Consider the following 12,763-nt stretch of genomic DNA (forward strand, 5'->3'; position numbering starts at 1 on the left):
AATTCACCGCGACTATTTCGTTTCTCGCAGCATCACGGGGCTGGCATTCATCGCGGCATTCGGTTTCATCGGCGATACACAAAGAGAGCGCGGGGCGAGATTACCGCCGAGAGAAACATCGATCAGAGCTCGAGTCTCGGCGAAAGCTCCGCGACTAATTAGCTTAAGTAGAGTCGAGCGCGGTAATTAGTAAAGGTGAGCGTGCATTGATGAGAGACGCAACTCTCCGGGGCTTAAGAATTTTTCGCGACTGATTTCACGCTTCGGATATGCTGTCGCGTTACTTTTTGAAGGACCCACCTGCGCACTACTGCATTGGACAAGAGTAAAATTCAAACTGACACATATCTGCCCCATTTTAGAAAGATATCATTTTTTAGTTCTAAGAGGGGTTTGTTGGATAAGCATTGAAATATATACTTATTTGAATATATCATATTCTTAGTCCAGAAAATCGAATCCATCATTTATTTAAAAACTATCGACAGCATCTTCGAAAGATTCCTATGAATAAAATGCTCGTTTTTATTTTTCGACGATCGCTGAGAATCTATTTTGAAATCATCTTATTTAATTTACTATATTGATTATCTTGACATCCGAAACTTCCGCCTCACAATTAAGTCCGCATTCAAACTCCATTAGCAATTCATCATGATTTCACTCGGCATTTCCAAGAAAACTTCCGATTTTAGTAATTTTAATATACAGTTTGGAAAAAATAACAGCTTCGTTGAATCGGCATTAACAAACACTTTTCTAGCTAACTTTAGACTAGCTATATTTCATAATTCAAGAACCCATTCCTCTCCCAACGTTACCCAACGTCTTACACTAATTTCGACGAGTAAAATCTCATTTTTATTATCAGACGAGCGAAGGGAGAGCTATTTCGAAGCACCTAATCGAATTCCCCGACAATCCAAAACTCATGCCTCGTTATTAGTTGAACACTGGCTGTCTATAGCCTCTTAGCATTCATCGATTTCATTCGGGCGACTAAAGCAAGTCTCTCGCATAATCGCTCGGTTATTAATTAGCAATTCCAACGGCGCCGCTGCGCTCGTCAAAGGCAGCTAAAATCTGCATACGGTCTCGTCCTGAGATTTTCGTCGCGCCAGATTGCGCCTGAGATTACGGAATTAACCCCCGGCGGCGAATTATTTTACGAGAGCCGCGGCGGCGTCGGGACTATTCGAGTTTTACAAACGATTAAACTTCCGGCCGCGGAGCATCTTTCTCGCTGCGCGACGTTCTTTACGATTCCTGTCGTTAAGGATTTATGCGCCTCTCGAAATACGAGGATTCATTACCAAGGATATCGTAAATGTTGCACGTATACGTACGGATTTTTACGTGGTTACTTTAGGCTGAGTTCATATAGCACAAAAGAAATACGTATAATTTTATTTAAAATTTTTAATTCGTTTACAATCCTGTCCTTTCCACGTACGGTACAAAAATTAATTACATGCTAACTGATTCGCTTTGTTCGTCGGGGAAAACATTTACAAAAATTCAATCTGGTGCAGGACAGAGAAGCGAGGAAACGTCAGAATCCGGCATCGCACGGTAGTATACTTGCATTATACGTCAGTATTGCGGATGAAATGGCCAAAGCTCACGTGCGTAACGAGAAAGTTGTTAACTCAATCAGTCCGAAGCGAAGACCCAGACAACAACTTTCAACTCTGACGCTGAAATTATTTTCCCACCGCTGTGGCAAATTTAAATTTCATACGTTTGTTAGATTCGCAAATCAACCGATTCGCGCATCCGAGCCGCTACGTGCTTTATACAAAGCGATTCTAAAGCTCAAAAGTAAAGCAGTTTCGAACAGCACACACAGGCGCGGGGAAATCCCTCAAAGTTGAAATTCCAAAAACAACTACGTGGCTAATTCGAGCTCTCTACTAACTGCCGCAGAGTTCGGCCCACGGCATATAATGAGAAAGTTCAAAGCTCAATAAACTCCAAGCCTGACACGTACAGATACGAGCAGATGTAGGCGCGAAAGCTCGAGAACAAAGGGATCTAGCCGGGCGCTAACTCCGTCGATGAACCATTAGCAGCGCTATACTGTACCACGCCACCGGCGCCCTTATTCGAAGAACGAACCCGCCGCAGATAATCCACGCGCTATCGCTCTCGACTCAGCTTCCGCGGTACATAGATGTAATTGCGCTATACATATAGCTAACGGCTTAATTGGAAGGACGGGCTGAGGCTGTGCCGCAAGCGCAAGACTGACGGATATTATTTATATCGCTTCGGGTGCCCTCATTCCCTTTGACGAACCAAGCACCTTCCTCCATCGCTCTTTTTTCCCTCGCGGCGTCTGTCTGCAAAGAGAGCTTTCCCATCTCCAAAGCCATTATGCTCCTTCGGATATTTCTTCCATCTCGATCTCTTTCTCGTCTTCATCGCGCGCTACACTCTTTTTATTGGCTGAGAGCAAAGGCCGCCGTGTGCCATTCTCTTTGATCAGCCGATGCTGATTTCCAATGCTGCCCCAGCAGCGGCGGAAAGGAAAATAACCGAATGATGGTGGAATCGGAGAGGTGTGATCGAGCCGTATGTAATGCAATTTCGCGCGTTTGTGCAGAGCCGGATCATGCTGGTAGGTGGGCGAAACTGCACGAGCCGGGTTCGCTGCCCTCTTGTCTGAGGAAATTATTTCGCCGGGATTATACCGGGAATTCTCGATGTTAATTCGGTTATGCACGCTTTTTTCTCACTCTTCCGCGAATGGAGCTTTGATCGGATTTGTGATTTGGTCTTGAGATTTGCTGGAGTGGTTTATTACGAGGTGTGTTTAAATAACGCGAACGGGCATTTGAATTATCTTGGCTGTAAGTTACGCATGAATATACGCACGTATTTTGTAGAATACATGATATGCATAACTCGACTGGCATACCAAAAATTGCGGCTTCATGTAAATTCAACCAACAACAATTGCTAATTACCTCATTATCATTGCATTTCTTGCTGGGATGTTTGGTTACGTGCTTCGTGTATAATGAATCGCACGAAATTTAAAGTTCGTTTTCTCATAAACTCGGAATTACGATTATTTTTTCGAGAAACTCGGGAGATATTCCGCAGTTGTGCAGCATAGTTGGAATATAGCATAGTTTTAGGTTGATCGTATTAAATTGCTTGAAAATTATTATCCTGATATCTAATGAGCATACTCCATCGTACGCAAATTTCCACCGACTATTCATACAACCGCCATAAATCACAATAATCAAAAGCTTTACAATCTCAATGCTCGAAAACGTCACAATTAAAATCATGCTATATTCTCTACCTCAAATCAATTCCAATAGCCAAAACTCCTCCAATATCGCGTGCATCACAAGCCATATGATATCAAAGCTGCAGCTAAGCTAATAACCAACCCAAAAGCAACTCGCCGGCATTCTCTCAAAAACCAAACACAGACGCCGGAAAAAACGGGCTCGCAATAACCGGTCGCAAGCAATAAAAGTCGAACCGCCTCTCCAGCTCAAATAATCCGCGACAAAGAGACAGGCCTAGTACAGCGTTTCAAAAAAACTAGTGGAAAAAAGCACCGACCGAACGGGAGGCACACAAAAAATCGAACCACCACTGGTGAATCAAACGTCATATTTGCCCAGCTCGATCCAAGCTCGATGCAAGCTCGATCCAAGCTATCTCTCTCTCTCTCTCTCTCTCTCTCTCTCTCTCTCTCTCTCTCTCTCTCTCTCTCTCTCTCTCATCAACGGACATGACCTTATCACGGCCACTCTAGCTAAGGGACTTTCTTAGCGCATGTGACTGGTCATCTCTCACCTCTTTATCACTCGATGAATGCATATCCACACTTAACGCTAACCTCACTAACGCCACCAATCATCTCGCCCCATTACGGACTGTGACACCAAGAAGACAGCGTCACCCGTGGTTCAACATGGCTCTTCGTGACCTTGTATCTGAGAGATACAGACTTTACAGGCGTTTCAGGAACTCCAGACTCGATTCGGATCTCCGCATATATAGGCTAGCTAGAGACAATGCTCACAAACAAGTCGAGGAAGCCAGGCTGAATTATTACTATTCACGCCTGTCAACCTTGACTGATGTTGCCGAGATCTGGAGAGAGCTGGAGAAACTTGGAATTTCTGCCACCAAGGCCCCTTCACCATCTCGTTTTAGCACAGATGAACTCAACAAGCATTTCAGCTTGATCTCCAATGATCCGTTAGCTATTGCTGTTGAGGATTATCTCCTCACCCTGGAAAGTCTTGACCTCCCGGAGCATTTCGAGTTCAGCACCATAACGAAATCGGATGTGTTGGCTACAGTATCGCACTTCGACACTCAGGCCAGGAGAAGCGACGGAATCCCTCAGGTTGTCATCTCAAAAGCATTGCCAGTTCTCGCTCCCCTACTAAGTCATATTTTCAACCTGTCTCTGAGCGAACCCTGTTTCCCATCTGCCTGGAAATTGTCGCTTGTGCGTGCACTCAACAAAGTCAGTTCACCAACAGCCCTGACTGACTACCATCCGATTTCACTTCTCTGCTTTCTCTCCAAGGCCCTGGAGTGGCTGGTACACAGGCAAGTCTTACAATACCTTGAATCAATACTCTTACTAGACAACTTTCAAACAGGCTTCCGCACTGGCCACAGCACTCAGTCTGGCCTAATTAAGCTAACTGATGATGTCCGGGTCGGGATAAACAAAAAGAAAGTGACACTTCTCCTCCTCTTTGACTTTAGCAAGGCGTTTGACATTGTATGTCACGTCCGGCTCCTGAGAAAGCTATTCACCTTCGGCTTCTCTAAGCAGGTCATTCGCTGGTTTGCCTCTTATCTCACTAGGAGAGAGCAGGACGTCGTTGGTGACAATAGCGAGCGCTCCTCTCCGCGGTGTCTTAACATCGGCGTCCCGCAGGGCTCCGTCTTAGGTCCCTTGCTGTTCGCATTGTACATCAACGACATCGGTTTCTGCCTTGATTCCGATGTTTCCCATCTTATCTATGCGGATGACTTGCAAATTTACAGTCAATTCCACCTCGAGGAGCTCGATTCTTTATCAAACAAGATGAGTGCTAATGCTGAGAGGATAATGGGCTGCGCTGCGCAAAACAGGCTTAAACTCAATGTTAATAAAACCAAAACAATTGTCATGGGCTCCCCTTACTACATAAATTTAATTCCCTTAATAGCTAACACTTTCATTAATATCGGGGGTGTCCAGGTCAGCTTTGAATCCTCTGTGCGTAATCTGGGATTGGTGCTTGACTCTAAACTCACGTGGAAAGAGTACGTTACACAAGTGTGTAAGCGTGCACACTCGCTAATGTACAGGCTCTACTTTTTCAGAAAGAGTACCAATCTCAGGTTACGCAAGCATCTTGTGCAAGCACTCCTATTTCCGATCATCGACTACTGTTCTCTTGTATACTGTGACCTGACGCAGGAACTCGACTTAAAACTACAGAGGCTCGTGAACACAGGAATTCGGTAGATCTATGATGTAAGGAGAGATGAGCGCATCTCCCCGTACAGGCGGGAGCTGCAGTGGCTAACCACTGCCGGACGCAGGAAGTACTTCACAGCTTGTTTCTTACGTAAAATGTTTAACTCGGTCGTACCATCATAAGTACTGGCCTTTTTTGACTTCCGCGTCACACTCCGGCCTGTGAGGGTCGAGGTGACACCTCTGGAAATTCCTGCTTTGGCGACGGAGACGCTGAGGAACTCGTTCCATATCAGCGCTTCATACCTATGGAATAACCTGCCATCACACATCAGAAACACTTCATCCACCGTCACTTTCAGAAAACTCGCTAAGGATCACTTTTTTCAACTCGAAAACACATATCTATTGTTTTTTTTTCTTTTCTCACTTGTAATGCTGTAAACTTACAATCGTACAATATAATGTACGCAAAATAAAACTAATCACTCTCTCTCTCTCTCTCTCTCTCTCTCTCTCTCTCTCTCTCTCTCTCTCTCTCCCTCTCTCTCTCTAATTAAGCTGACTGATGATGTCAGGGTTGGGATAGACAGGAAGAAGGTCACTCTTCTACTTCTATTTGATTTTAGCAAGGCGTTTGATACGGTGTGTCACGTCAGGCTACTCGGAAAGCTATCCTCCTTCGGCTTCTCCAAGCAGGTTATCCGCTGGCTTGCATCTTACCTCTTGGGAAGAGAACAGGCCGTCATTGGTAACAACAATGAGATCTCTACCTTTCTACCACTAAACACCGGTGTCCCACAGGGGTCAGTTTTAGGCCCCTTGTTGTTCTCGTTGTACATCAATGATATTGGTTTTTGCCTAGATTCAGATGTGTCCCATCTAATCTACGCGGATGACCTGCAGATCTACAGCCAATGCTACCTCGAGGAGCTTGACTCCTGTTCTGTCAGGATGAGCGCTAACGCCGAGAGGATAATGGGCTGGGCTGCGCTGAATAGACTTAAACTAAATGTAACTAAAACTAAGGCTATCGTCCTGGATACCCCCTACTATATAAACGCTCTACCTTCTACTGCTAACACCTATATAAATATAGGGGGAGCCCAGGTCAACTTTGAATCATCGGTGCGCAACCTGGGGCTGGTGCTTGACTCCAAACTTACGTGGAAAGAGCACGTTACACAAATTTGTAAACGTGCTCACTCTTTAATGTACCGTCTCTATTTTTTTCGGAAAAGCACTAGCCTTAGATTGCGCCAACATTTAGTGCAAGCACTCCTGTTTCCCCTCATTGACTATTGCTCACTTTCTTACTGCGACCTGACTGAGGAACTTGACTTAAAACTGCAGAGGCTTGTCAATACGGGGATCCGTTATATCTACGGTGTGAGGAGGGACGAGCACATCTCCCCTTACAGGCGTGAGCTGCAATAGCTTAACACCGCCGGACGTAGGAAATACTTCATGGCCTGTTTTCTAAGAAAAATGTTCAACACCTCAATACCTACTTATCTATTAGCATATTTTGATTTCCACGTCGCGCTCAGGCCTGTGAGGGGTGAGGTGACTCCACTGAACATCCCGTCCTTCAAGACGGAGACGCTGAAGAATTCATTTTTCATCAGCGCCTCCTATCTCTGGAATAGCCTTCCATCTCATCTTCGCAACACACTATCCATATCACACTTTAAACAAGCAGCTAAAAATTACTTCTTCAATCTGGAAAACACATAAACATCACACAAACATACACACATGCGCATTCATCTCATTTCACTTCATTCCATTTCACACTCTTCACACGCACTAGCACCCTTACACAAAATTTTTATTCTTTTTATAATATACTATAATTGTATATGTACAACACAATGTACAACAATAAAAAAATAATTAAATCTAAAATCTAAAAAAATCTCTCTCTCTCTCTCTCTCTCTCTCTCTCTCTCTCTCTCTCTCTCTCTCGAAGCGATGATGAGTCGATGCTCCCTCGCGGGGATAAGAAGGCGCGACGTCGGTGATAAATTGAATTTCGAGATTTTCCAGAGCTGCTGGATTAGCATGCGTCGCGAAAGCGAAAAATGACTGTTCCGCACCAATTGTTCGCAGCTGCGTTAGGGGCGTCGCTAGTAGCGGTGTTCGAAGAGATTTCTTTTTTTATTTTGGCTTGATGGAAGGATAGATCGGTGCTTATTTTTAGTTGTTGGAGAGGTATTTCACAGAACACGTTTTGAGACTAGGCAAATTAGTACGATTGATAAATTATAAGGGTAGCTTGATTCGAATACGAAATTACCGACTTGCAGCTAGATTCAAAATTCAGCTACATAGTAACGAAGCTGCTCCAGCACTAGAGACGGTTTCGCGTGAATTATAGAAAGCAGCGCTATTCGGTAACTTTCGCATGAATTATCAGCCAGTCTCACGTTTAATCATTGAATTCGGTATAAGGACGTTGGTATTCAGCCGACTTGACAAAGGCAGAAAGCTCTAAAAATAAAAAAAAAAACTGCTGCGAAGCCCTCGATGACACTTAGCTCACGTCTAATGAACTAAATTCACAATCAAACAAAATGAAAAATGACAATCTTTCTTTACAAGTATTACGTGATGTGAAAAATTCATCTCTGCCGATCAAACGCGTTCGCAGCTAAAAAAATAAAAAATACGGCAAAAACCGAGGAGGAAAGGCAGATGGAACAAGGAATCCATACCGAGGCGTAAACGTGTCAAATCGATGCTTGAGCAACAGGCCTTCCTTCCCCTGTCTATACACGCGCGTGTCCCTGCTGACAGATTGTAAGCGTCGGAGTTATTAATAAAAGGCGCGTCGCGCGTCGGACCTTTTTCGCGAGCCCGTCATTCTTGCTGACGCTCGAATTACGAATATCGCACGGACGAGGGGAGCGAGAGTATCCGCGACGGTTTTCCATGTCAAACGTGTGGAGGAAAAGATCCGCAGATGAATCTCCGGGTTATGGATGGGTCGTTTTGGTCAGATGTATGTACTGCATTTATTTCCAATGGATGATGCTTCTTCAGCGTGGGGATTATTATTTGAACGGAACGAGGTCGAGTGCTTGTCTTTCGTATTTTCGGAATTTTTCCAGGGGTTTCGGATGATTTTGTAATAAATTGAATTTTTGAGTAGGTCTGACGGGCTTGAAGCGAAGGAGACACTTTCGTCTTGTGCATACTTTATGCTGTTATCAGTATTGTGTTTCAAGATAACTGCTCTATACTTTATTGTATTCTATCTTGATGATGGATAGTTGGATTTCGCTACAACCACAACGGAAAATTATTAATAATGTACAATAAAATCTATCTCGAGATTCGTTTAGAATTGATTTCATCACATGCGTGTATCTTGCATCATACATTTATTATATCTCTATCTGGCTATAATTAACGAACGTCATTCGCAGTTGCAATACCCATGCATTGACGTTCATCGCCTCGAACTGATGTCGTATCAGCGCAACTACGAAATCAATTTCTCTTCTCCAGAGAGCTCGTCTTATCGATAGCTGAGAACGAACGCTTTGACCTATCGTAAAGAGCGATAGGGGCCAGGCGTCGTTAAGATCCGAGAAAAGGGCAGGTCACGTCTTTTCTCACTCGATCACTATAGTCATTGTCTCTGCGCTTGAATTTTTATCAGATGTTGATGGTTTGGTTTAACCCATTGACGAGTTAACAACAGTAAATGAACGCTGATGGAAAAATTAATCGATTTTCAAAAAAGAAAAGCAATTACTTAGGCTATTACGCTGGCTTTAAAGATTTTCCACCAACGGCCACTTGGCACATCAGCAGCACACGCCCCCCACATCCAAGTGAAATCAATTACCTAGAAGCGTAGAGTATACACAATTAATTAAGCATCTCACGCGAGACGCGTGTAGGAGAGTGAGAAAATCAGGATGGATAAAAGAAAGATAAGAGCTGCGAGCCTGTACGAAGCTCGAGTGCGAGAGATAACGTTAGCATAAAGTGAAAGATGAGGCTGGCAATCACGCGCCCGATTGTTTACACGAGCGGATGCGGTTTATCGCGATACAGAGGGCATTTCCTCTCTTTCGCATTATATGTATAAGAAGTGCCCCAATGCTTCTCGACAATTAGACTTTTAATTGGATTCAACATAATACATCGTGTCGGATGTTTCGAATGCAATTAAATTTTTTATTTCATTCATCTAATAAAATTCCAATTAGAATATTATAATCAGAAGTTCCATCCAATCTATAACCTGGTTTAATTTTCAAGCAAACCCGTATCGAAAATAACCATAAAACATTCAATAATCCCTCCCAGACGCAAACAACGCAATTTTCCGCAACTACAACTTCTCACTCTAAAAAAGAAACTACCCTCAAGCTTCAGCCACGGGAGAGACGCATTGCACCCAGCTGTGCAGCAGCAGCAGCTCACGCCGACCAGCACCGAGGCGATACGATCGGGTTGACCCGAGCGTTGACCCTCGCGCGCGCGCGCGCTCACGCGACTACTTAACGCCGCAGAGAGCGAGCCTGTTTACCCCGTAACGTAGTAAACGCGCTGCCGTTATAAAGCTCGTGAATTATGGCTGCGATCGTGGGCAAGGAACGACACTAACCCCTTAACCTTTTCCGCGAGCGCGCGCGGGCTTTTTCTTCGCGCGCGATTTATTATACGTAACGTGTTGCGCCCGACTGACGTATATCCCCCTCTTTCTCTCTTGGTACCGGTTGATTATTTATTGTACGAACTGCGGCTGATGAGGGTGAGGTTTCTGATTAGTGGAAAGCTTGTTTCACATATGTATTATCTGAGAGGTTGTAGCGATGAATAATTTGATCGGTATATCGATTCGGGTTTCTCGAATATCGTAGATATGAAAAAGACGAGAGTTGCAGTTATTATTCGATCTATTTGAGCTGCAGCGCTTTCGGAATTCATTATAACTAAACATGCGAGAGTAATTTAATCCACATTTTATTGATGTGTTCCATTATGTTTGCCCAGTTCCTCTGTAATGTCGTTATTTATACGCAAAAATATGAACCTCGTACGTGCAGTGTATTTAATTTATTCATGGATGCATGTAATTCAACGCAAACATCCAGCTTTATTACAATAAAGCCATACAGTGCATGCAATGCGTCGAACACGGGTTCACAGACAGGCCATTTTGAAAAAAAAACACCTTCCCGTACATGATACGAGCAAGCTCTGCGCTATTATTGCACGACAAGAGAAAACTTCCCAACAGAATTAGCTTAATCATACACTCTCTCGCATTCGTATTATAAAATGTATATTAATAAAAGAAGAACGACGGCTTCTCGCAGCCGAGAAAAAAGACTCGAAATAGTGAATAAGCTAACAAGGAGCGCATACGACGAAGAGCGAGAAAGAGAAAGCTCGCACAGAGCAAATTTGTTCTAGAGTGTAAAAATTGCTTAAAAAGGGAAGAGGGAATAGGGGGTAGGGAAAAAGCTCCACGGCACTTGATACGCTGTACGCCTGTGGCTTAAATTCGCACAAAGACCGGCAACTACATACGCGTACGTACTTTGCATATCACACAAGCCTTTCTGAGCTTTTTCTCTCTCTCTCTCTCTCTCTCTCTCTCTCACCCCGACGTGCACGCGTTGTCTTCTCCCGCGAAAAAACAGCCTGTGCGCACAGACCCCCACGCATCCTCACGAGGAGTAAACAAAGCCGTTGTTTGAACAATTTTCGCCTTTACGATTTCGAGAAGATTACTTTCTTCAACCAGAAGAGAAAAATCCTCGAAAGCGCATCGTTTCCCTTAATTCTTCTTTGCTCCTTCGCGCAGCGTGAATCCAAAGCCGGAATTAATCTTCCCCTATACTGCATGCGCATCCACCCCTATCATTTTTATCCCGTCAAACGCAGCACCAGCAATCCATAAACCGACAAAGCCATTCATACGTATCTCGAGCTCGCGCATATTCAAAACTCACACACACAAGCCTGAAAAGACAAGCTTGCAGTGTGCAGGTGTGTGTATATTCTAGGAGGGGCCCATCAAAACGCGTCATCGCGCCGGAGAAAAGCAACTCGTGTATGCTACGCGTCGTGGATAAATACGCCACGAGGAGAAAGCAGCCATTCAGCGCAGCCGGATGTTTATGCGGAGACTTCTTGAGGAGAGACGCGTCGTGTGCGTGTGTATGTATGCAGACTGGATTTCCGAGAAGGTGAACTCTCTCGAGTGAATACGAGATCTCGGGAGGAAGCCTCGCGGAGAGATGTTTGAAATTCGCGCGAGGAAGGATGCGTTGTAATCGATCGGCGTTATGTTCCGGCTGATTTGAGTCTCGTGTGTGCAGGGGTGAAGGGTGTTTTTGAAGGAGAGGGAGGAAAACGAAAATTTGACGAGGTACAGTGTATATGGACTTTCGCGGATGTCTTTAGGTTATAGTCTGCTTGTATGGATTATCGATGAGAGAAGTTAATTATAATAATGTTCGAATTTCGTAATATTTCATATTTTTCGTCAAAATATAAACGAAAGATCACATTCGAATATTCGTATTGTAAAATTAATTAAACGAGAATTAATTTCGTATTGTAAAATTAATTAAACGAGAATTAATTTTACACGTTGATGAGCCTTTCCTCTGCTACTGACGCATGCAGTTTAAACATAATTTCGATGAGTTCCTTCCATTATATGTCCGATTAATTCACCCCCAAACCCCATAACTCACGTATTAAAATCACTCGTATAACAAACGCAGTCGATCCTTCCTCCCCGAAAAAATCATCGCTCAATCCTCCCACGATCGTTCATCAAAGCCCCGAAAAAAATCCCTTCCACACCGACACTCCTCAACATTTCAGATTCATGCACGCGCGACCTCCATTTAAATCTTCCACAGCCGCACACACGGACACACTCTTGCGTCATTCATCAAAACCTTAGGGCCAAAGCCGTGTCCGCGGCAGCTGAAACTTGGCCTAATATCCCGGTAATTCTTCAGCGCTGGAGGAAAATTCCCGCTAAAGATTTCCTCGCGAGAAAGCGATCTCGCGGAGTCCGACGATTTTTTCCGCGGCTTTGGATCAACTTGCCTTCGGGGGGAGAGCGAGAGAGGGAGTTATATTAATGACTCGAGAGCGCGTGCACTGATTATCCGTTGGTAGCTTCTTACTCTTTCTCTCTCTTCTGCTTGAAACCCGAGGAGCAGTCGCACGCGGTGGCTTCCGTCTTTTCTCGGAGGCCGAATCGACTTTCTGGAGGAAGAGGTGGAGGAAATTGATTGCAGTGGCGTTGGGCTGACTTCCAGG

General features: G+C 44.3%; 1 protein-coding gene across 6 annotated transcripts in view; it reads left to right on the forward strand.

Moving 5' to 3' along the window:
• The window catches only part of LOC100678116 (agrin), a 341,408-nt gene that overhangs the window by 244,599 nt on the left and 84,046 nt on the right, over positions 1–12,763 (forward strand). The gene's annotated exons all lie outside the window — the stretch shown is intronic.

This window comes from Nasonia vitripennis, chromosome 1 (genome assembly GCF_009193385.2).
Source record: "Nasonia vitripennis strain AsymCx chromosome 1, Nvit_psr_1.1, whole genome shotgun sequence".
Taxonomy (NCBI): domain Eukaryota; kingdom Metazoa; phylum Arthropoda; class Insecta; order Hymenoptera; family Pteromalidae; genus Nasonia; species Nasonia vitripennis.